At 50.9% G+C, this 22,298-nt stretch overlaps 1 long non-coding RNA gene across 2 annotated transcripts in view; it reads left to right on the forward strand.

Moving 5' to 3' along the window:
• The window catches only part of LOC135915573 (uncharacterized), a 162,421-nt gene that overhangs the window by 64,354 nt on the left and 75,769 nt on the right, over positions 1–22,298 (forward strand). The window contains exon 5 of one of the 2 annotated variants that reach the window (XR_010568657.2): positions 13,371–15,056. The exons of the other annotated variant lie outside the window; for it this stretch is intronic. This is a non-coding gene — a long non-coding RNA (uncharacterized lncRNA). Of the gene's footprint in view, positions 1–13,370; positions 15,057–22,298 lie in introns of those variants that run through there. 2 annotated transcript variants of the gene reach the window in all.

Consider the following 22,298-nt stretch of genomic DNA (forward strand, 5'->3'; position numbering starts at 1 on the left):
CGGCCCATCGTACGGTGCTTGTAGTGGCCGTCGTACAGCGTCGTTCCGCAGAAAGACGTGACTACATGACTCAAGCTCGTTGCTCACGTGTGTCCTCCCCTCTGTGGGCTGTCGCGGAGGTGTGGCTCGAAGCTTGTTCATGATATCACGGAGGCGAGATGCGTAGTCGCTGGAGGAAATGCGAGCTTGCTGTTGGCCAGATGCGAAGAAATCACCGGGCAGACGTAGCGTCGTGACGTAGACAAGTTCCGTAGCGCTGCAGCCGATATCTGCCTTGCACGCTGTGCGTATGCCCAAGAGCACGATAGGCAATGCTTCCACCCAAGAGTCACGTTCACTTGCCATAAGTGCTGCTTTCAGCTGCCGGTGAAACGTCTCGACCATTCCATTGCTCATCGGGTGGTAGGCCGTAGTCCTGATGCGTGAGGCGCCGATGAGTTTCGTCAGACTGGCGAACAACGCAGACTCAAATTGGCTTGCTCTGTCCGTTGTAATGGAGGAAGGTGCACCAAAACGACATAGCCAGTGGTTGACAAAAGCGCGAGCAACAGTTTCGGCTGTCATGTCGGGAATCGGGATAGCTTCTGCCCACCGCGTGAAACGGTCGACCAAAGTGAACAAGTACGCTTGGCCCTGGCAAGGTGTCAATGGTCCGACTATGTCCATATGGATGTGGTCGAATCGAGCATCTGGCCCTGGAAAAGTCTCCAACGGTGTCACCGTGTGACGCTGAACCTTGGACCGTTGAGACCTATGTCGCTCGCGAGTCCACTGTCGGGAATCGCGGTTGATGCCAGGCCATACGAAACGTGCCGTGAGCAGCTTTTGGGTCGCCCGGATTCCTGGGTGTGAAAGCTCGTGTAACGAAGCGTATAGCTCCCGACGGAGGCAAGCAGGCACGAATGGTCGAGAGCTACTTGCAGATGTATCGCAACAAATGTCTCCTGCTCCGGGCAAAAGAAACCACTGTAGGATGAGTGACGTCGATGTTTTCTGCAAACGGCGCAGTTCGTCATCGTCGCGTTGAGCGGCCGCCACTTTTGCGAGGCCAATTCCCGTGTGAGTGATGGCATTTACTGGGCTGCGCGACAGAGCATCGGTGACAGCGTTGTCTACTCCTTTTATGTGGCGAATGTCAGTGGTGAATTCCGATATGTAGGACATCTGCCGCAGCTCGCGGGCTGTGTGCGTGCCGCCATCAGATTTGAGGGAGCGTAAGGCGTAGGTGAGAGGCTTGTGATCGGTCATTACAAAGAATTCCGTCCCTTCTAAGTAATGACGAAAGTGCCGGATTGCTGCGTAGATGGCCAAGAGCTCGCCTCCGAAAGTGCTGTAACGCTGCTCGGTGGGTGTAAATTTCCGAGAAAAGAAAGCGCTCGGTTGCCATACTCCTTTGTTAAGTTGTTGAAGGATAGCACCCACAGCTGCGTCCGAGGCGTCGACCATGCCGCACTGTGGGACTCCCGGTTGCGGGTAGGCGAGAAGTGTGACGTCGGCGAGGTGTCTCTTGATCTCTTGAAAAGCCGCTTCGGCGTCGTCCGTCCACAGCAGCTCCCTAGCAGCACTTTCGTGTGTTGACAGCAGGAGGTGGAGAGGGTGTAGAACGGCCGCGCACCGAGGTACGAAACGTCGGTAGTAATTTACAAGGCCAAGGAACTCGCGGAGCTGGCGCTTAGTGTTGGGTCGTGTAAACTTCTCGACAGCTTTAACCTTGTCTGGATGAGGTTGAATGCCAGAGCTTGAAACAACATAGTTCAGGAGAACATTCATTTGGGCTAGATGGTGCATACTTGAATTAGGAAGGAACAGCGCCAACTAAGACGATCACAAGAGGGGAGAACGACACAGGACAAGCGCCAACTTCATCTATCTTTATTCACCGAAAATTCAGCGAATAAAAGGAAAAACACAGACATGCGCAGTGTGAACCACGGTTCGGAGAGATAAAGATTCTTGGCAGAAGTAGGGAAACTAAGGCACGTGAGGTTTTAGAAGCATTCCATATAAAGAAAGGAGGAAAAAACTGTGTTAGTGATACTTCCGTGACCCTCTTCAAAAGCGAAATGACCTATCTGGAACGGTTTGGCAGATGACGCATGATGGTCATTGTGCGCATGTCTGTGTTTTTCCTTTTATTTGCTGAATTTTCGGTGAATAAAGATAATAATAATATATGGGGTTTTACGTGCCAAAACTACTTTCTGATTATGAGGCACGCCGTAGTGGGGGACTCCGGAAATTTTGACCACATGGGGTTCTTTAACGTGCACCTAAATCTAAGTACACGGGTGTTTACGCATTTCGCCCCCAACGAAATGCGGCCGCCGTGGCCGGGATTCGATCCCGCGACCTCGTGCTCAGCAGTCTAACACCATAGCCACTGAGCAACCACGGCGGGTGGTGAATAAAGATAGATGAACTTGGCGCTTGTCCTGTGTCGTTCTCCCCTCTTGTGATCGTCTTAGTTGGCGCTGTTCCTTCCTAATTCAAATTGAAACCACATGGCCAAGAAAAGTCAGCTTCTCGGCACCAAGCTCGCACTTGTCCGTGTTCACCAGGATGCCATGCTCCGCCAGGCGCTGAAACACGGATCGCAGATGCGCCTCAGCTCGTCCGGTGAAGTGCTTGCGATGTGTAGGTCGTCGAGGTATGCATGGCAGAAGTCGAGGCCATGCAAAACGCCGTTGATGAAACGCTGGAATGTCTGTCCGGACTTTCGCAGGCCGACCGGCATGCGTAGAAACTCGAACAGGCCGAAGGGCGTGGTTATCGCCGTCTTCGATACATCCTCTGGAGCCACGGGGATCTGATGGTACGCCTGCACGAGGTGGACCTTGGAGAAAATCGCCGCACCATGTAGGCTGGACGTGACATCATGAATGTGAGGTACAGGATAGCGGCCGCGCACGGTTGCTTGATTGGGGGCTTGATAGTCGCCGCAGGGTCGCCAGTCACCTGGTGTGGAGACGCCCACGGACTAGCGGACGGGCGGATTATGCCGAGCTCGAGCATGTGGTCGAATTCCTGTCGAGCTGCTTGCAGCTTTTGCGGGGACAGGCGACGTGGGCGTGCGTAAACTGGTGGGCCTGTCGTAACAATGTGGTGGCATACATTGTGTTTGACGGCCGCGCTGGCCCGTGGTGGCCGCCTCAGATCGGGGAAATCGCCGATGATGCCGGTGAATCGTGTAGCGCCAGGCGGTGCTACGAACGTGGGGCTGAGGGGTGGATGCCTGGATGGCTTCCCGCGCACTTCTGCTTGTGACATGGGGTCCTGTAAACGCCGGTTGCGGACATCGACAAGCAGTCCGAAGTCGCGCAAAACGTCCGCTCCCAGGATGGCAAATTTTACGTCAGCCACGACGAAAATCCACAGAAACGTCCTCTTGATGCCCAGGTCCAACGAGAGGGAGCGTTGCCCGTACGTCGGTATCGTCGTATTGTTGGCAGCTTGCAACGGTGCTGCGCACGGTCGTTTGCGGTCAGCTGGCGACGCCGGCACGACACTAACTTCCGCCCCTGTGTCGGCTAGGAAACGAGCGCCTCTTTCCCGATCGGTCAGGAAGAAAACCGATGGGCGACTGTCCAGCGGGGCGGGGACACTGGTCACCCTCAGTGCTGGCCCGGGGCGTTTCCCGAATTTTCACAGGGCGACACACAGTTCCGTGCAGCGTTGCCGAATTAGCGGTGGTACCAGCACACCCACGTTGTTGTGGTTGTGATGCGCTACGCTGTCGTGGTCGCTGGTTTCCGCTCCAGTGCAGCGCTGCGACGGTGTCTGCGAGGCGAGAAATTTCCTCTCGCATCTCTTGCAAGGAATTGGCGGACGGTGCGTCTCTTTTAGCGTCTGGTAGGCGTTCTCTGCGGGTGGCGTTAGCAGTAGGTGCCGCACCTCGCTGGCCGTCGCAGGCGGGAGGTTACCCACCACGTGGTGGTATTTGGTGCTTTCAGCAGTGATGCAGGGTGCAGAGAACTGCGACTCAACTTGCACGAACCAAAGTTCCGGGTCGCCAGTCCAGAACGGAGGTAGCTTGACATCAAGTACGGCTACCGTGTGTCTGTCGGCGTCGCTTGGCTGGTTCATGGCGATCACGTCCGGGTCACCAATTATTGACACGCGCGAGGAAAGCAGGGACGAGGCGTGGGGCTTGGAGTCTCGGTGCCAACTGGTCTTTATTCTTTGTGCGCCGGCCCTCTCTCGGCGGCCGGCTGGCTACGGTCGACTGCGGTCGGCTCTGTTCCGCGCTGGCAGCCCCGCGGCTTATCCGCGGCATTTTTGTGTTCACTACAGCCGCTAGCGTATGTGTGCAAGAAAGTCTGTGCGGTGTCATCAAAATGGCAAAATACAGGTTCCTTAAAGGGATAGTGAATAAAAAAATGGTCGCCGAGATTTCTGTCTCCAGTGATAGCTGTCGCACCAAGAGCGACCAAAACAACACTCTTTCTGATGAGAAGTAAGCGAAAAGTAATTATTTTAGTGAATTTTTCTCAAATCACAGCACCTACCGGCCTCCTCCGAAAGCTCCGGCAAAACCGGATACACGTCACGCTTACCCACCTTGAGGCCCATTGCGAGCGATCGTCCACACTGAGCGCGCGAAGGGTCGAGTTGACGTTTGCAGTAACGCGCTTTCTTTGTTCGACCGTCCTATTCGCACCGCATGCTAGTGTGAGCTGTTCGAAAATCTCGTCTTTCATCTCGTGGACTTGTGGTTTGATGTGCCGAGCAGTCGTGTCAACGCCTCAGAATGCCGAGGGTCTGCTGTGCGCATGTGAAAATGGCAGGCAGCGGTAGTCTTTTTCTCGCGTACCACTCATGAATCCTCCCGTGAACCGCTGGCTTGTTCACGCTGTAGTTTTGCGCACAGGGGCTGTTTGACCGTAATTTGTCGTTTGTACGATGTTCTGAGCCATGTGTTTGGCCAATTCTGCCAGAATGAATCGAAATCGGCATCGTCTGAAGCGACGGCTGACGAAAAAAAAATTCGCCGACATGAGACTGGTGGCGCCATCTCGGTTGTACCAAGGGGAGGAGTGCTCGGCTGCGATGAAACAACGAGACGCTGAAACCGCTGCGCATGTATTCGTTCACTCCGTGAATAACAACACGATCCCTGCTTACAGAGGCGCACTTCAGTCACTGCACATGCCTGGCTTCAATCCTCACCCGTTGCTTCATCGCATATATTCTCAGTAACAGCTACTTGCGCACATCAAGCACCTGCCGCGCGAGAGTCGGCAGCCGACTGTCATGCTCACGCCGCCGGCCACACCTGCGCCGATGGCGTAAGTATAGGGAGGTATACAAGCGTTAATATCTTCAACGATTTCTATGTTTTTTTTGTACAGTGTGTACTCATGCCACCTGTATTGTGCATTGGTAGCTTTCATGTTTTACGCGCTAGCGGCTACCCATAACATATATACACCCAAGCGGGCGGAGCAAGCCGCTTTGCGCAGAACGCAGAGTAATTTCCTTACGTCGCCTGACATTGCATAGCCTGAGGCATAAGCATCCTCGCTCTGTTCAAACCAAACATGGCAAAGCGTTTGCGTGAGTGAATCACGCTGGGCGCACCGCCACGCATGCAACACTGTCAATGAGGCGTGCGTCTCTCGTCTCGCTAACGTATTCGTGACAGGTGCGAGCTTGCAATCCGAGCCGCAGGAACCGCGTTTATATCTGGTTTCCACTTATGATGCCGCCCCTGATCTCTCGAGGCGAACGCATGTACACGGAATGCACAGTGTAAACACCACTTTGCTGGTCCTCCCTCGGCACCGCGGAGGGGGATTGCTGCGGCGGGTCGTCGTCAATTTCGCTTGACGACGCAGATGGATCGTAGGCATACGCCTTTATCGTTCGTGGTCGTTCAGTAGGCCGCTCATCCAAGTCGGTGTCATAATCTCTGCTTATGCTATCACTCTCACTAGAACTTTGCATTTTGCACTGCGCAGCGCGAGGAAAACAAAACTGCGCAGCCGGTCAGTTCACTCCGCGGCTGCTGAGGGTAGGTGTGACGTCAGATCCGCTGGCTTGTCGAGAGCGCTTTGCGAGTGACGCGGTGGCCGCTCAAAGAGCGTCAAAAATAAAGCCATCCGCTCAAAAGTAACCCGATTATTGACTATATACTATAACAATCGTGTCTTAGGAATGCAATTGTGGGGCTTTCTCTATATTCTTCGATTTTTATTCTGTATCCCTTTAAACGGAATTTACTTCTGTGTTTAACGCCGTTCATCGGAATGTTGCGTAAATGCAACAAGGTGCAGTAAAGGGTTTAGTTTCCTAAACTGGAATCTACGGCATGTCCCACCAGATGTAAAATTACTAGCATATAAGTCACTTGTCAGGTCTAAGGTGGAATACGCCTTACCCATCTGGAACCCGCATCAAGCATATCTCACCGATACATTAGAATCAGTTGCACCCCCCCCCCCCCCCCTCCTTGGCACGCACATGTCACTAGCGTTCTTTCTGCGGCTAACAAGACCTTAAGTTTCCTAAACCGGAATCTACGGCATGTCCCACGAGATGTAAAATTACTAGCATATAAGTCACTTTTCCGGTCGAAAGTGGAGTACGCGTTCGCCATCTGGAACCCGCATCAAGCATCATCAAGCATATCTCACCGATACATTAGAATCAGTTCCCCCCCACCCCCCTTGGCGCGCACATGTCACTAGCGTTATTTCTGCGGCTAACAAAACCTTAAGTTTCCTAAACCAGAATCTACGGTATGCCCCACCAGATGTAAAATTACCAGCATATAAGTCACTTGTCAGGTCGAAAGAGGAATACGCGTTAGCCATCTGGAACCGGCATCAAGCATCATCAAGAATATCTCACCGATACATTAGAATCAGTTCCCTCCCCCCCCCTTTATGCGCACAAGTCACTAGCGTTATCTCTGCGGCTAACAAAACCTTAAGTTTCCTAAACCGCAATCTACGGCATGTCCCACCAGATGCAAAATTACTAGCATATAAGTCACTTGTCAGGTCGAAAGTGGAATACGCCTTAGCCATCTGGAACCCGCATCAAGCATATCTCACCGATACATTAGAATCAGTTGCCTCCCCCCCCCCTGGCGCGCACATGTCACTAGCGTTATCTCTGCGGCTAACAAGACCTTAAGTTTCCTAAACCGGAATCTACGGCATGTCCCACCAGATGTAAAATTACTAGCATATAAGTCACTTGTCAGGTCGAAAGTGGAATACGCGTTAGCCATCTGGAACCCGCATCAAGCATCATCAAGCATATCTCACCGATACATTAGAATCAGTTACCCCCCTGGCGCGCACATGTCACTAGCGTTATGTCTGCGGCTAACAAAACCTTAAGTTTCCTAAACCGGAATCTACGGCATGTCCCACCGGATGTAAAATTACTATCATATAAGTCACTTGTCAGGTCGAAAGTGGAATACGCGTTAGCCATCTGGAACCCGCATCAAGCATCATCAAGCATATCTCACCGATACATTAGAATCAGTTACCCCCCTGGCGCGCACATGTCACTAGCGTTATGTCTGCGGCTAACAAGACCTTAAGTTTCCTAAACCGGAATCTACGGCATGTCCCACCAGATGTAAAATTACTAGCATATAAGTCACTTGTCAGGTCGAAAGTGGAATACGCGTTAGCCATCTGGAACCCGCATCAAGCATCATCAAGCATATCTCACCGATACATTAGAATCAGTTACCTCCCTGGCGCGCACATGTCACTAGCGTTATGTCTGCGGCTAACAAGACCTTAAGTTTCCTAAACCGGAATCTACGGCATGTCCCACCAGATGTAAAATTACTAGCATATAAGTCACTTGTCAGGTCGAAAGTGGAATACGCGTTAGCCATCTGGAACCCGCATCAAGCATCATCAAGCATATCTCACCGATACATTAGAATCAGTTACCCCCCTGGCGCGCACATGTCACTAGCGTTATGTCTGCGGCTAACAAGACCTTAAGTTTCCTAAACCGGAATCTACGGCATGTCCCACCAGATGTAAAATTACTAGCATATAAGTCACTTGTCAGGTCGAAAGTGGAATACGCGTTAGCCATCTGGAACCCGCATCAAGCATCATCAAGCATATCTCACCGATACATTAGAATCAGTTACCCCCCTGGCGCGCACATGTCACTAGCGTTATGTCTGCGGCTAACAAGACCTTAAGTTTCCTAAACCGGAATCTACGGCATGTCCCACCAGATGTAAAATTACTAGCATATAAGTCACTTGTCAGGTCGAAAGTGGAATACGCGTTCGCCATCTGGAACCCGCATCAAGCATCATCAAGCATATCTCACCGATACATTAGAATCAGTTCCCCCCCACCCCCCTTGGCGCGCACATGTCACTAGCGTTATTTCTGCGGCTAACAAAACCTTAAGTTTCCTAAACCAGAATCTACGGCATGCCCCACCAGATGTAAAATTACCAGCATATAAGTCACTTGTCAGGTCGAAAGAGGAATACGCGTTAGCCATCTGGAACCGGCATCAAGCATCATCAAGAATATCTCACCGATACATTAGAATCAGTTCCCTCCCCCCCCCCCTTTATGCGCACAAGTCACTAGCGTTATCTCTGCGGCTAACAAAACCTTAAGTTTCCTAAACCGCAATCTACGGCATGTCCCACCAGATGCAAAATTACTAGCATATAAGTCACTTGTCAGGTCGAAAGTGGAATACGCCTTAGCCATCTGGAACCCGCATCAAGCATATCTCACCGATACATTAGAATCAGTTGCCTCCCCCCCCCCCCCCCCCCTGGCGCGCACATGTCACTAGCGTTATCTCTGCGGCTAACAAGACCTTAAGTTTCCTAAACCGGAATCTACGGCATGTCCCACCAGATGTAAAATTACTAGCATATAAGTCACTTGTCAGGTCGAAAGTGGAATACGCGTTAGCCATCTGGAACCCGCAGCAAGCATCATCAAGCATATCTCACCGATACATTAGAATCAGTTACCCCCCTGGCGCGCACATGTCACTAGCGTTATGTCTGCGGCTAACAAAACCTTAAGTTTCCTAAACCGGAATCTACGGCATGTCCCACCGGATGTAAAATTACTATCATATAAGTCACTTGTCAGGTCGAAAGTGGAATACGCGTTAGCCATCTGGAACCCGCATCAAGCATCATCAAGCATATCTCACCGATACATTAGAATCAGTTACCCCCTGGCGCGCACATGTCACTAGCGTTATGTCTGCGGCTAACAAGACCTTAAGTTTCCTAAACCGGAATCTACGGCATGTCCCACCAGATGTAAAATTACTAGCATATAAGTCACTTGTCAGGTCGAAAGTGGAATACGCGTTAGCCATCTGGAACCCGCATCAAGCATCATCAAGCATATCTCACCGATACATTAGAATCAGTTACCCCCCTGGCGCGCACATGTCACTAGCGTTATGTCTGCGGCTAACAAAACCTTAAGTTTCCTAAACCGGAATCTACGGCATGTCCCACCGGATGTAAAATTACTATCATATAAGTCACTTGTCAGGTCGAAAGTGGAATACGCGTTAGCCATCTGGAACCCGAATTAAGCATCATCAAGCATATCTCACCGATACATTAGAATCAGTTACCCCCCTGGCGCGCACATGTCACTAGCGTTATGTCTGCGGCTAACAAGACCTTAAGTTTCCTAAACCGGAATCTACGGCATGTCCCACCAGATGTAAAATTACTAGCATATAAGTCACTTGTCAGGTCGAAAGTGGAATACGCGTTAGCCATCTGGAACCCGAATTAAGCATCATCAAGCATATCTCACCGATACATTAGAATCAGTTACCCCCCTGGCGCGCACATGTCACTAGCGTTATGTCTGCGGCTAACAAAACCTTAAGTTTCCTAAACCGGAATCTACGGCATGTCCCACCGGATGTAAAATTACTATCATATAAGTCACTTGTCAGGTCGAAAGTGGAATACGCGTTAGCCATCTGGAACCCGCATCAAGCACATCTCACCGATACATTAGAATCAGTTCAATGCCGTGCTCTTAGATTCATTCATACCTCATACCCATAAGACGGTATTGTTTCATCTCTGAAATCAGAATCCGGCTTGTCAAAGTTTTCATGTCGACGTCGCATTTCCAGTCTTGCCCTGTACTACAAGTTCTTCTTTTTTTCCCCTAATCAAGAGCCCTACATCGCAGCAGCAGTACGCATGTCTCATCGCACCAGCCAGCCACTTCAAGTAGCGCGCCCACGTGCACGGACAACCACCTTCACAGCCTCCTTTTTATTCCCTACCGCCTCAGACTGGAATTGCCCTCGCACCAACATGGCTACTACCACTTGTCCATCTTCGTTCACAGTCAGGCACGTACCCAGGGGGTGGGGGTTGGGGGGGGGGGGGGCCCGGGCACCCCCCGAAAGCAAGTGGCATACCCCCCCTCCCCGCCCACGCCACCACTCCTCCTCATTATCATCAGCCTGGTTACGCCCACTGCAGGGCAAAGGCCTCTCCCATATTTCTCTTACAACCCCGGTCATGTACAAATTGCGGCCATGCCGTCCCTGCAAACTTCTTGATCTCATCCGCCCACCTAACTTTCTGCCGCCCCCTGCTACGCTTCCCTTCCCTTGGAATCCAGTCCGTAACCCTTAATGACCATCGGTTATCTTCCCTCCTCATTACATGCCCTGCCCATGCCCATTTCTTTTTCTTGATTACAACTAAGATGTCATTAACTCGCGTTTGTTCCCTCACCCAATCTGCTCGCTTCTTATCCCTAACGTTACACCTATCATTCTTCTTTCCATAGCTCGTTGCGTCGTCCTCAATTTGAGTAGAACCCTTTTCGTAAGCCCCCAGATTTCTGCCCCGTAGGTGAGTACTGGTAAGACACAGCTATTATAGACTTTTCTCTTGACGGATAATGGCAATCGGCTATTCATGATCTGAGAATGCCTGCCAAACGCCCCCCAGCCCATTCTTATTCTTCTGATTATTTCAGTCTCATGATCCGGAGCCGCCGTCACTACCTGCACTAAGTAGATGTATTCCCTTACCACTTCCAGTGCCTCGCTACCTATTGTAAATTGCTGTTCTCTTCCGAGACTGTTAAACATTACTTTAGTTTTATTACCTTTGGAAAAGAGCACGTTTGTAGCTGTTTCTGCCCTCGCTCACAAAAACAACTATTACCATATGATTCAGCTCACTCTAAAATAACCAAAAGGGCAATTGCTAAACAAATTATTGAGCAATCTTTGAAGAAGTCATGTACGCATGCCATGCAGGCTAGCTTCGACATGCAAATTTCCAGGCTGAAAGAGGCTGGCTTCCCTGATGTGGTTTTGCTGGCAGTGGTTGAAACGCTCGAAAAGAGGCTAAAAGCACCCCAAGAAGTAAACTCTGATGTTGTCAAGAAAGCTTCAAAGCCAGTTGTAATCCCATATGTTCACAAAACAGCACATAATTTGAAGAAGATAGCAACCAAGCATGGTGTCCCACTCGTTTTCTCGACTCCCTGCCAGCTGAGTCACCTTTGCGCCCGCATTGGGAGACATCACGCCAGAAAGAAGCAAGGTGGCTGCGGCATGAAACAAAAGAACACCTATTTAGATTGCCAAGTCGGCGTTGTATATCACATTCCCCTGACATGCGGCAAAACCTACATAGGCCAGACGGCCCGTTGTTTGAACGTGCGAATCCGAGAACACGAAAGATCAATTATTAACCGGGAGCAACGTCATTTACCCATGCATTGATTAGACCACAAATGCAGGCCTCTGCTCGACCAAGTTAAGATCCTGCGGAAGTGCCATAATGAAAAAGCACGAGAACTTCTTGAATCATATTATATAAAAAAGAAGGGACAAGCATGCATCAGTGACACATCGGTCATGCTCTACAATAGGGAGGCACGTTTCTTAGATAGTATGTTTAGGTAAGCCACGCCATTGGTTTTTCCTGATTATGCTGCTGATACCCCGAATCGCCTGCGCTGGCTTGGTGTGATATATAAGTGTTTTTTCTCGAATAAACCTCAGTTGCTAGTTTGCGCCTGTCCTGTCTTCTATCATGTGATTGTCTAGTAAGTGCAACCAATGTTCCCAATTAAAACGCTGCTGTCTGATGAATACACGTGCGAGACACGCACCAACAGTTTGCTTCCTTGTGTCTGAGCATGACATGCCTCAAAGGCGTGTCATGTACTAAAGCTTACTAAATCCCGCAGGTAACAGCGTCTCTGCTAAATAACGCGTCTTTCTTCAAAAAAAATAAGAGCTCGCGACCACTTATGACAAGGGAACTGCTACTCAAGCGCGCCCTACAGGTTTCCAATGCATGACCTATACTTCGCGGTGCAAGTGCATGAAAAAAAAAATGCAGCCTATCCGCTAAAAAAGAGTGACATATTGAAAAAACAAACTTTCCAAAATTTGTGCCCGAGAAAAGCGTTTCCTTAAGCCTTACTCGAGGCGGGCGTTGTCTGAAAGCTTCTGTCAAACTTGTTAACCCGGGAATACAAAAGGCACCCATGTCATTCCCCTCGCTGCAGAGCTCCGATACCTTTCACGCTGTCCACCTGCCTTTATGGTATTGCCCTAGGAATGCACTGCTTGGTATGACCACGTCACGTCCCCTGACCGCCGCGTTCTCTCCTGTCAGATAGGCTTTACCAGGAAAAGGACTAGACGAGGGGGAACATAACTGCCCCTTGACTTTTGTCCTCCTCCGCACCGAACGTCGCTACCTTTTCAACCTCGTCTGATGACTCGGACGCGCCCTGACTCGAAACATTGTAACCGACAAACGCGCCTTTCTAAATCTTTCTCTGTACTCCCAACACGGATTAGTGGCTTTAGATTTACTCGGCCGTGTCGTCTTCTCTGCCACAATTCCTACGCCTCTTTCTCGTGGCACTGTTTCTAGTGCTCCGTTCCGAGTGGCTTTCTTTTCCTTTAGTTGGTGGCTCCTCGGCTTGACTAACTTCTTGAATTTCCTATTTATTAAAGAGAAAGCAGACATCCACCCAATCGTAGCAATTGCTACAAAGAAAAGCCATACGGATTCCTCGAAAGAAAAGCCTCGCAAAAAAATTCGTCCTGGTCCGGGATTCGAACCGAGGACCACCGCCTTTCCGGGGCAGCCGCTCCACCATCTGAGCTAACCAGGCGGCTAGCTAATGGCAGGGCGAACTCGAATTTATAGACAACTCGAAACAAAGGTAAGTGTTTGACGTAATAGTTCTGCGGACAGCTGCAAGGTGGAGGGAAGTAAATATTAAAGGGAAAAGCAGACATCCACCCAATCGTAGCAATTGCTCGGGCTTGGCGGCTTTGCTCCTGCGCAGGCCCCTAATCTTTTCGTCTTCGCAATGCAGGTGCTCGGACCACTCATCGCGTGTCTTTTCCTTCCTGGACTGGAGACTACGCCACTGACCGCACCTTCATATTTACCTACCCATCTCAGCGTAGATGTATCAGGCGCCCGTCAACGAGCCACTGCCAACGCTTCACCCGTCCTTGGAACGACACACTCGTCCTTGGATTACCCGCCCCTCGCAGCAGAATGGGAAGCGCCGTCACCAGCTATGTAGCAGGTGCAGCCACCAGTGGAACTTTTTGGACTTGGCGGCTTTGCCACTGCGCAGGCCACTAATCCTTTCGTCTTCGTAATGCAGTTCCGTGAACGTTTCAACCTCTTTGCCAAAGAGTCTAACAACTACTTCTTAGTACAGTTGCCAAGCCCACAGTGCCTTAACGCTGCTCTTGCTAATTGTTTTCATGTCATTTTTCCGGTGCTACTCCTACTTTCCGGTGACATAGAAACTAACCCCAATCCGGATACTGCAGCTATCCTCGAAGAACTAAAGAAGATATCTACTAGCCAGTCCAAGCTTATTTAGGAAGTTCAAGATCTAAAATCTCAGTTATTAGCGACAGACAGAAATGTATCTGACCTCGGCAAACGTATGGCCAAATTTGAGAGCCATTACGAAAGCCATCTAACACAACAGATACAGAAGATCTCCGCGCCTACGCAAGTGAGGCTACTCGCTTTATTTTAAAACTAGAGCCAGGCAGTTGGCCCGCTCGTTAGGGTTGCAACCCGCTCGGTTAGTTGCATCGTCCATGTGGGCAGGGAACCATGCTATGGTGATATGACCTGCAGTTTGTTCTCGCGTATTAATACGAAACCATCTGTTAACGATGTCGGCTGCGTGTTTACAAACTAGAGCGGACGAGAAAGCCCTTACCGCCGTGCGCGAGTCGGAGAAAAATGGACGCCGGGCCTTTTGCGGCTTGAAGAGCCAAGGCTATCGCGGTTTCCTCCGCCTCGTTCGCGTGTTTGGCGTAGATTGATGCGGCGCTGATAAGCGTTCCGCGCGCGTCAACGACCGTGATTGCAAACTTGTCTTCGCTGCCATATTTGGCGGCGTCTACGAAGAATGCATCTGCCCTGTAAGGATCTATTCGTTGAAGGATGGCTCTAGCCCGCGCTCTTCTGCGACCTTCGTTATATATTGGGTGGATGTTCCTCGGCACGGGCTCAATCTTTATACCTTCACGGGCTAATTTAGACAACCTTTCACGAAATTACGTCACATTACAGACACAGCAGGAGGAAATTCGCTCCCCCCAGTCCGAAACTGAACAGAGCTCAGGCTGTTACTTTCAGGCTTTTACAGACGAGATCGTACCTCACTCCGAGAGCGCTTAGTTGGATAGACCCAAACTTTCCTCAATCGTGCTCCAAATGCGGTCACGCGTGCTGCTCCTTCGACCACATGCTCTGGCTGTGCCCGTACAACGCGGGCTCCGACTTTCATAACAAGTCCAAGTGGGACGCCTTGCTGAGGAGCTCGGATTTCCCAAGCCAACTACAGGCCGTCCAGAGGGCCCGCGACGTCGCGGAGAGTCACCATCTCCCTGTCCCGTCGTGGGCGGAGCCACCAACTTGATCGGGGAGCCTTCGGTTCCCCCCAATCATGTTCCTCAGGACAATCCAATAAAGTTCTTGTCACTGTCACTGTCAGGGGCACGTTTTGATGATGCCGAAAACTGAACGAGACGGAACAACTTGGTATTCTACAGTCTCCCTGAAACTACAGCTAAATCGTACGCACAATCAGAACAACTTACCATTATACATTGCTGCGAGCATATATATATATATATATATATACATATATATATGTATATATATATATATATATATATATACATATATATATCAGGCACGTACATATATATACATATATATATCAGGCACGTACCCAGGGGGGGGCCTGGGGGGGGCCCGGGCCCCCCCCGAAATTAGGTGGCATACCCTTCCCCCCTCCCCACCCACGCCACCACTCCTCACACATTCCTAAAGCGCCACCAGATCAATGTTGAGTCTTGACAGCTGTTCATCGGTCAGCATTATGCTGCCTTTTTCACTCCTTTTAGACGGCGGTAGTTATCGGCACCTCTTGTAATGTGAAGGACAGGTTTCTCATAGTTTCCGCACCAGCGCGATTAACTCGAGATGCGTTCAGTTGTCACCATCTATTCAACCGTCATGCGCATAGCTGTTGCTTTTGTTAGTTCAACCTTCTTTGTTTAGGCTGATCCTGGGACCAGGAGAGGGATGCGGCTGTTACTCAGCTGGTCTGTACTCTCATGGAACGAGTTGCGGCCGGAGAAAATGCCAATTGCGTTTAACCTTTCCCTTTGCTTCATTATTTTCTTGAGTTACGGCTCGCCGCGACTCTGGCAGATTCCCGAAACCATATACACGTGATATGGGTTAGATAAGGTGAGAAATAAAATAATGTGAAAGAGCGTCCATCATGAAACCCTGCAATAACCCTTAAACCCATAAGCAAGATGACTGTCGCCCGTTACCTCGTCTGTTTTTCCCTAACTGTATAGCACTTTTCGTGCAAAATTGGCAACTGGAAACGAAAATCGCAAGGAGTTGAGAAATTAAGCGATTTACTAAGGGAGAGAGCCAAGGCAACAACCAAACTGCAAGCAAAAGCTAATCATAAAAAAGTTAAGCGTTGTTTATGAGACTACTTATGGATCAACATCTTTTTATTGAAAAAGGAAGTAGAGAAAACGCTGCCGGAAGTGGAGAACAATTACTTGTTTTGAATGACGCTTCTACAGTTATCGATCGAACCGCCTCATGTAGCCACTTCTCTGCTGTGCTTATGTGGGTGTTTTTCTAGCCTTTCGCGGTGAGCGCAGTACGTCTAGAATCGCAGAGTCCTGCGCTCTACGCGGTTGTATGGGACTGGCGGCCGCACAGCGTTACGAAATTCGCGGAACTGTCAAAACTGATCAACAAGGCGAAAATAGCTGATATTCGAAACTATAACATGAGAAACACTGAAGAAGCCGTAAAAAATGGACGCAGCCTGAAATCAGTAAAAAAGAAACCTGGCATAGGACAAACCATGATGTATGCACTAAAAGATAAAAAGGGGAATATCATCAGCAATCTTGAAGATATAGTAAAAGCAGCGAAAAAATTCTAAGCTGACCTGTATACAGTACCAAGAGGAGTCACGATACCTCACTTAGAAACAGTGATGAACAGGATACAGAAACTCCTATTTGACAGAAACCACATTTGAAATTCACAGAAACCCAGAAACCCACATTTGACAGCTTCTCCAGAGTATAAACACCTGGCATTTCCATGGCATAGCGAATCTTGTTACACAAAGATGCTTGAAGTCTGCCTCACCAAATTACGCTGCCGCATTTCCTCCCTAAATTTCTATTTATACAGGTCGGGTTTGGTTCCCTCTCCCCTTTGTTCTTTTTGTGAGGAGGAGGAGACGATACAGCACTTTCTTTTATCTTGCCGCCGCTTTGCTGCGTTCAGAAAAACATTGTTGGAGATACCTTTTCGAAGAATTGGCCTGGACTTGACAGAACCTGCAATTCTTTCGTTCGGGGCGTCCACTTTGGGACTCAGCCACAGGGATGCATGCTTCGCTGTCCAAACATTCCTTACAGAATCTAAACGAATGCCCTGCTAAATTCTATTTCTTTATTACTTTTAAATTAATTGTTTCTCATTCAACAGCACCTTCCTGATTTTATTTTAGCCGGTAATTCAACTCTATTTAATGCTATTCGCATAGATATTAGGAAATTTATGCTCTATATCATTTTGGAATAATCCACCCATTTCTTGGCCAATCCCCCTTCGAGGGTAGGAGCCACACGATCGCATTGCAGGGAGAGGCCTTCGTCCTGCAGTGGACATAAAACAGGATGATGATGATGATGATGATGATGATGATGACGACGACGACGACGACGACGACGATGATGATGATGATGGAGGTGGTGGGCCCCCCCCGAAAAAAATTCCTGGGTACGTGCCTGATATATATATATATATATATATATATATATATATATATATATATATATACACACACACATCGACACAAAAGAGATAGAGTGCGCCCATCGTCTCGGACATCATTCGAACGACAAACCCCGTCCAATAATAACACAATTCACATTTTTCAAAATAAAAGAAACTGTCCTGTCGAGCGTCCGGAAACTAAAATGTACCAAATATAGTATTGGCGAAGATATTTCTCGTGCAGTTCGAATTGCTCGCAGGCAGCTCGTTGCATTTGCCAGTTATCAATCGGCACCATTTAATCCGCGCTACAAGACCCTGCACATCCGACCGAAGCGCTACGTGTTTGATAGCGTATCGGAAACTGTAAGAGAAGTGTTATAGCATTCGTCCGCCCGGAAAAATGTGAGTACCCGCCCCAAACCATGCCAAGAAATAATCTTTCATTATCTTGACGAGGTGATACGCAAAGAAGCGGTAGTGGGCGACTACGAGATGATCACGATCTGTCCCAATCCTATGCAAAACATTCTGGTGATAAGCACACCGGGCGAGACAACTGCGACGAAAATCGCTAAAATCAAGGTTCTGACGATCAACGGAAAGAGGCACGAGACCAACGCGTACGTTTCCGCGCCCGAGCAAATGGCAAAAGAGTTTATCCGCAACATTCCCCTGAAGTATGCATGCTTTGGTGAACCCGAAAAAACCGCTTGGCGTATGCTAAATACGCCAAGCGGCTCGGCAGTACGACCACCATGATATTGCTGTATGAGGGAGAGTCCCCACGTGGGCTCATGATAAGAGCATCATGATAAGAGTATCATTGTATCGGAAACAAATTGACTTTTGCAAAGAGTGCGGCAGGCTAGGCCCGACGTATGCCCAAGACCAGAGATCAAACTATGCCCGGCCTTCTTTTTTTGGGTTTTACGTGCCAAAACCACTTTCTGATTATGAGGAACGCCGTAGTGGAGGACTGCGGAAATTTGGCCACCTGGGGTTCTTTAACGTGCACCTAAATCTAAGCACACGGGTGTTTTCGCATTTCGCATCCATCGAAATGCGGCCGCCGTGGCCGGGATTTGATCCCGCGACCTCCTGCAGCAGCCCAACACCATAACCACTGAGCAACCACGGCGGCTAACCATGCCTGGCCTGCGGATTGAAGAACCCGAGCATCGAACACGATTGCACGCCCTAGTGCCGGATCTGCGGCGAGGCGCAGCCAACGGCCGACCGAATGTGCAAGGCAAAATATAAGTTGCCACACATAGTGAAGGAGAGAAGGTGGCGCGTGAGAAGCAGAGAAGAAAGGGAACACACACGAGAAGAAGGAAAGAGGACCCCTCAGCGGACCCCATCACCATCGGGGAACAGTATAGCGCAGAGAAAAGGCCAAAGTCGCTCGAGATCCGGGTTCCTCTCACCTATAAGAAGACGTAGCCGAAGTCGAAACAGACGTAAGAACAGAAGTCGAAGCCGGAGTCGGAGTGGAAGCCGCAATCGAACCGAGACCGCCCCTTGCCAGATGGCGTGCGGGCCACACATGGCGAGATACAGACAAGGCCGCGCAAGGTCATCTGGTCCGACATAGTCGCGGGAAGAAATGGAAACTTTGTAGAGAGCACCCACCTTTCTGGCAGCACGAGGGAAGCCCCCGACTCTCTCCTGGCGGCGACGATGGAGAAAACGGAGCGAGAGAATGAGGAACTTAGAGAAGAGCTGGGCAGGGCCAGAAAGCAGAGCGAACAATCGGCGACGAAAATCGATGAGCTACAACAGATGCTCTACGAAATCTTGAAGGGCATGAGAGAATCCCCTCATGAAAGGATCTCCTCCTCCACCTCCCGCGAGGCCGCCGAGCGAGGTGATGCGACCGTGACAGGAGGCGAAGTAGGGCAGATGGAAATGTGTTGCGGCGAAGAAGAAGTGCCGGCGACGGAGGGCTCCAAGCACAAGGGCACAAGCGGTGCGCCACCTACGGAAGACGCTTTGGACCACGCACAAGCACTGAAGAGACCCAGGTCTGGAGCCAGAAAGATAGACGCGATTGCAGAGATGGTGAACAAACTGACGGACAAGACGGAGCGAATGTTTGACATACTCCTGACAAGGCTGAACGAATCCAACGTGGGACGGAACGCGCAGTACGCAGCGGTTAGCATCGAACTCGCGGCATTGAATAAGCGAATTGAAGATCTGGAACGCGGGACGATGCAGCTGAAACAACAGCAACATCACCAGCACCTGCCTGGAAGGGCCGGCAAACCATCTTCACAAGCGGTAAACGCACCGGCCACCCTCGCCAGCGACAACAATGCCGACACCACCCACACCGGGGCAGGAGGGACTCACGGACAGTTGTGCCCTCCAACACCTCTTCATAAAAATCATGGCTGTGTCCCGCAAGCCCGACAACAGACGCATAGTCTGGCAGTGGAATTGCAGGAGCTTCAAAAACGAGAAAACAACGATGGTGCAATACACGAAAAGGCTTGCCAATAGCAAACTTCCTGTCGTGATTGCCTTGCAAGAGCCTTTCGACCGGGCAGAGATCCCGGGCTATGTGACGTGTGGTCCCCCCTACGATTGCATGGGGAGGGATGTCAGAGTGTGCACCCTGATTAAGCGCGGGACGGCCTTCATTGAACACGAACTCATGCTCCACGAAGAGTCGGACATAGACCACGTACTGATCGAAGTCGGGCCGAGAATTGGAAGTAGGAAAACCAGCCTTTTCATGCTCAACGTATATAGCTCCCCTCGCAAAGATACCGCATTCATACATTCGACGCCCTTTTTCGCGAAGCGGTGGTCAAGGCTGCCTCCAGTCCCTTGCTGATATGTGGAGACTTCAATGCGCCGCACACGCAATGGGGATACGGAGCCGACTCGCCGATAGGGAAGAGGCTAGCCGGACTGATGGACGAGCTCGGCCTGACTGTACTCAACGAAGCAGCTTCGCACACCAGGATCAGACAGGGAGTTTGCCGCGACACATCCCCCGACCTCTCCGTTTGATCAGGCGCGGGCGTGGTCACTTGGTCGAAGTCCTTCGAGGACCTGGGGAGTGACCACAGGATCCTGTGCTTGGCCGCGGGAGAGGATGAAAGCGAGGAGGACGTCTGCCGAAAGGCCAGAATCGTAGACTGGGACAGATTCCGGAAAAATAGAGAACAAGACAGGAAGGAGGGCCCGGTCGAAGACATCAGCGAATGGTGCAGAGTACTACTCGCGAACGTAGAGAAAGCCACCGATCAGCTCGAATGGACGGACTGGTGACAAGAACCAACCAAAGCAGAGGCAGACAGATCCCGCGGAGCCATGGACGACGGTGCTCCCCAACCGTCCAAAGTGGACAGCCGGCTAGCACATCTCGTTGCGGCCAAGAAATCCATGCAACGGAGAGTGAGTAGGCAAAAACTCAACAGAAAGATACGCAAGAAGATCGTCGAAATCAACCGGGAGATTGAGACGCATTGCGCCCGCCTGTGCGAGCAAGAATGACAGGAGCTGTGCGACACAATGAGCGGTAACATGAGCGCTGGACGCACCTGGAAGATTGTCAGGCACCTGCTCGACCCGACAAGCGCCAGAATGGCGCCCCGTACAGAGATGGCCAAGCTGCGGCACATGTACAATGACGACCCTGAGGCTTTCGCCGAAGAGATCGTGCAAACGTACCTCGCGCGCTCGGAAGGGCAGAGTCACTCAGAATAACGCGGGGCTCCCAACGAGGAGCTGGACGTGGACTTTACCGTGCAGGAAATTAGAACGGTCCTCCAGCTACTGAAGACCAACTCGGCGCCCGGTCCTGACAAGATCACCAACAAAATCCCGAGGAACCTGAACGACGACGCCATCGAGAAGCTCTGCGAGTACATCAAAGCGTGCTGGAAGGAGGGCCGAATTCCGCAAGAGTGGAAGACCGCGGACGTTATACTGATACCAAAGCCGGGCCAACCGCTGCAGGTCCGAAACATGAGGCCGATCTCCCTCACGTCCTGCGTCGGGAACGTGATGGAGCATGCCTGCCTTAACAGGGTGGCGACGCTGCTCGAGAAGCAGGATGCCTTCGGCACCTACATCATCGGTTTCTGAAAGGGACTTTCCACGCAGGACGCCATGCTGCAGATCAAGGAACAAGTCGTGAACACTCCGAGCACGCACGTGCGCGCCCTGCTGTGGCTAGACCTCAAGAGCGCCTTCGACGCTGTGAAGCACATGGCCATACTGGACAAGATCAGCCGACTGCATCTTGGGGTGAGGTTCCACCGATATGTCAGCAGCTTCCTGAATGGGCGCCAGGCGACAGTCAAGATCGACGGGGCCCCGCCACGAACGGTCCGAATGGGTGGTGCGGGAACGCCGCAGGGCTCCGCACTATCCCCCATGCTTTCAACCTCGTCATGATCGGCCTGCCGGAGCGTCTTGACGCGATAGAAGGCATCAATCACACGATATACGCAGATGACGTGACGCTGTGGAGCATGGAGAACACGAGCGTCGGTGAAATGCAAGACCGACTGCAGTGGGCCGTACGGGAGGTGAAGCGGCACCTCGAAGACACGGGACTCGTCTGCTCACCCGACAAGTCGGAGATCCTGCTCCAACGGCCGCGCAAGAAATGACCCCTTCCGAGGGCGTGCTAGATGCCCGTCGTATGGGAGTCCGCGTCACGACGAGGTAGGGCACCCGAATACTGATGGTGTCCAAGTTGCGAGTGCTCGGCCTGTGGCTGGAAGAGAATGGTGCCAACCGGGAGCTGGTTGCCCGACTGCAGAAGAAAGTGGCCGCCGCCACACACCTCGTGCGGCGGGTCGCGAACAGGAGGAAAGGAATGAAAGAACACAACGTTACGAGGCTGATACAGGCGTACGTGCTGAGCCACATAGGGTACGTCGCCGCGTACACCGACTGGAACAGGAGC

This window comes from Dermacentor albipictus, chromosome 9 (genome assembly GCF_038994185.2).
Source record: "Dermacentor albipictus isolate Rhodes 1998 colony chromosome 9, USDA_Dalb.pri_finalv2, whole genome shotgun sequence".
NCBI lineage: Eukaryota > Metazoa > Arthropoda > Arachnida > Ixodida > Ixodidae > Dermacentor > Dermacentor albipictus.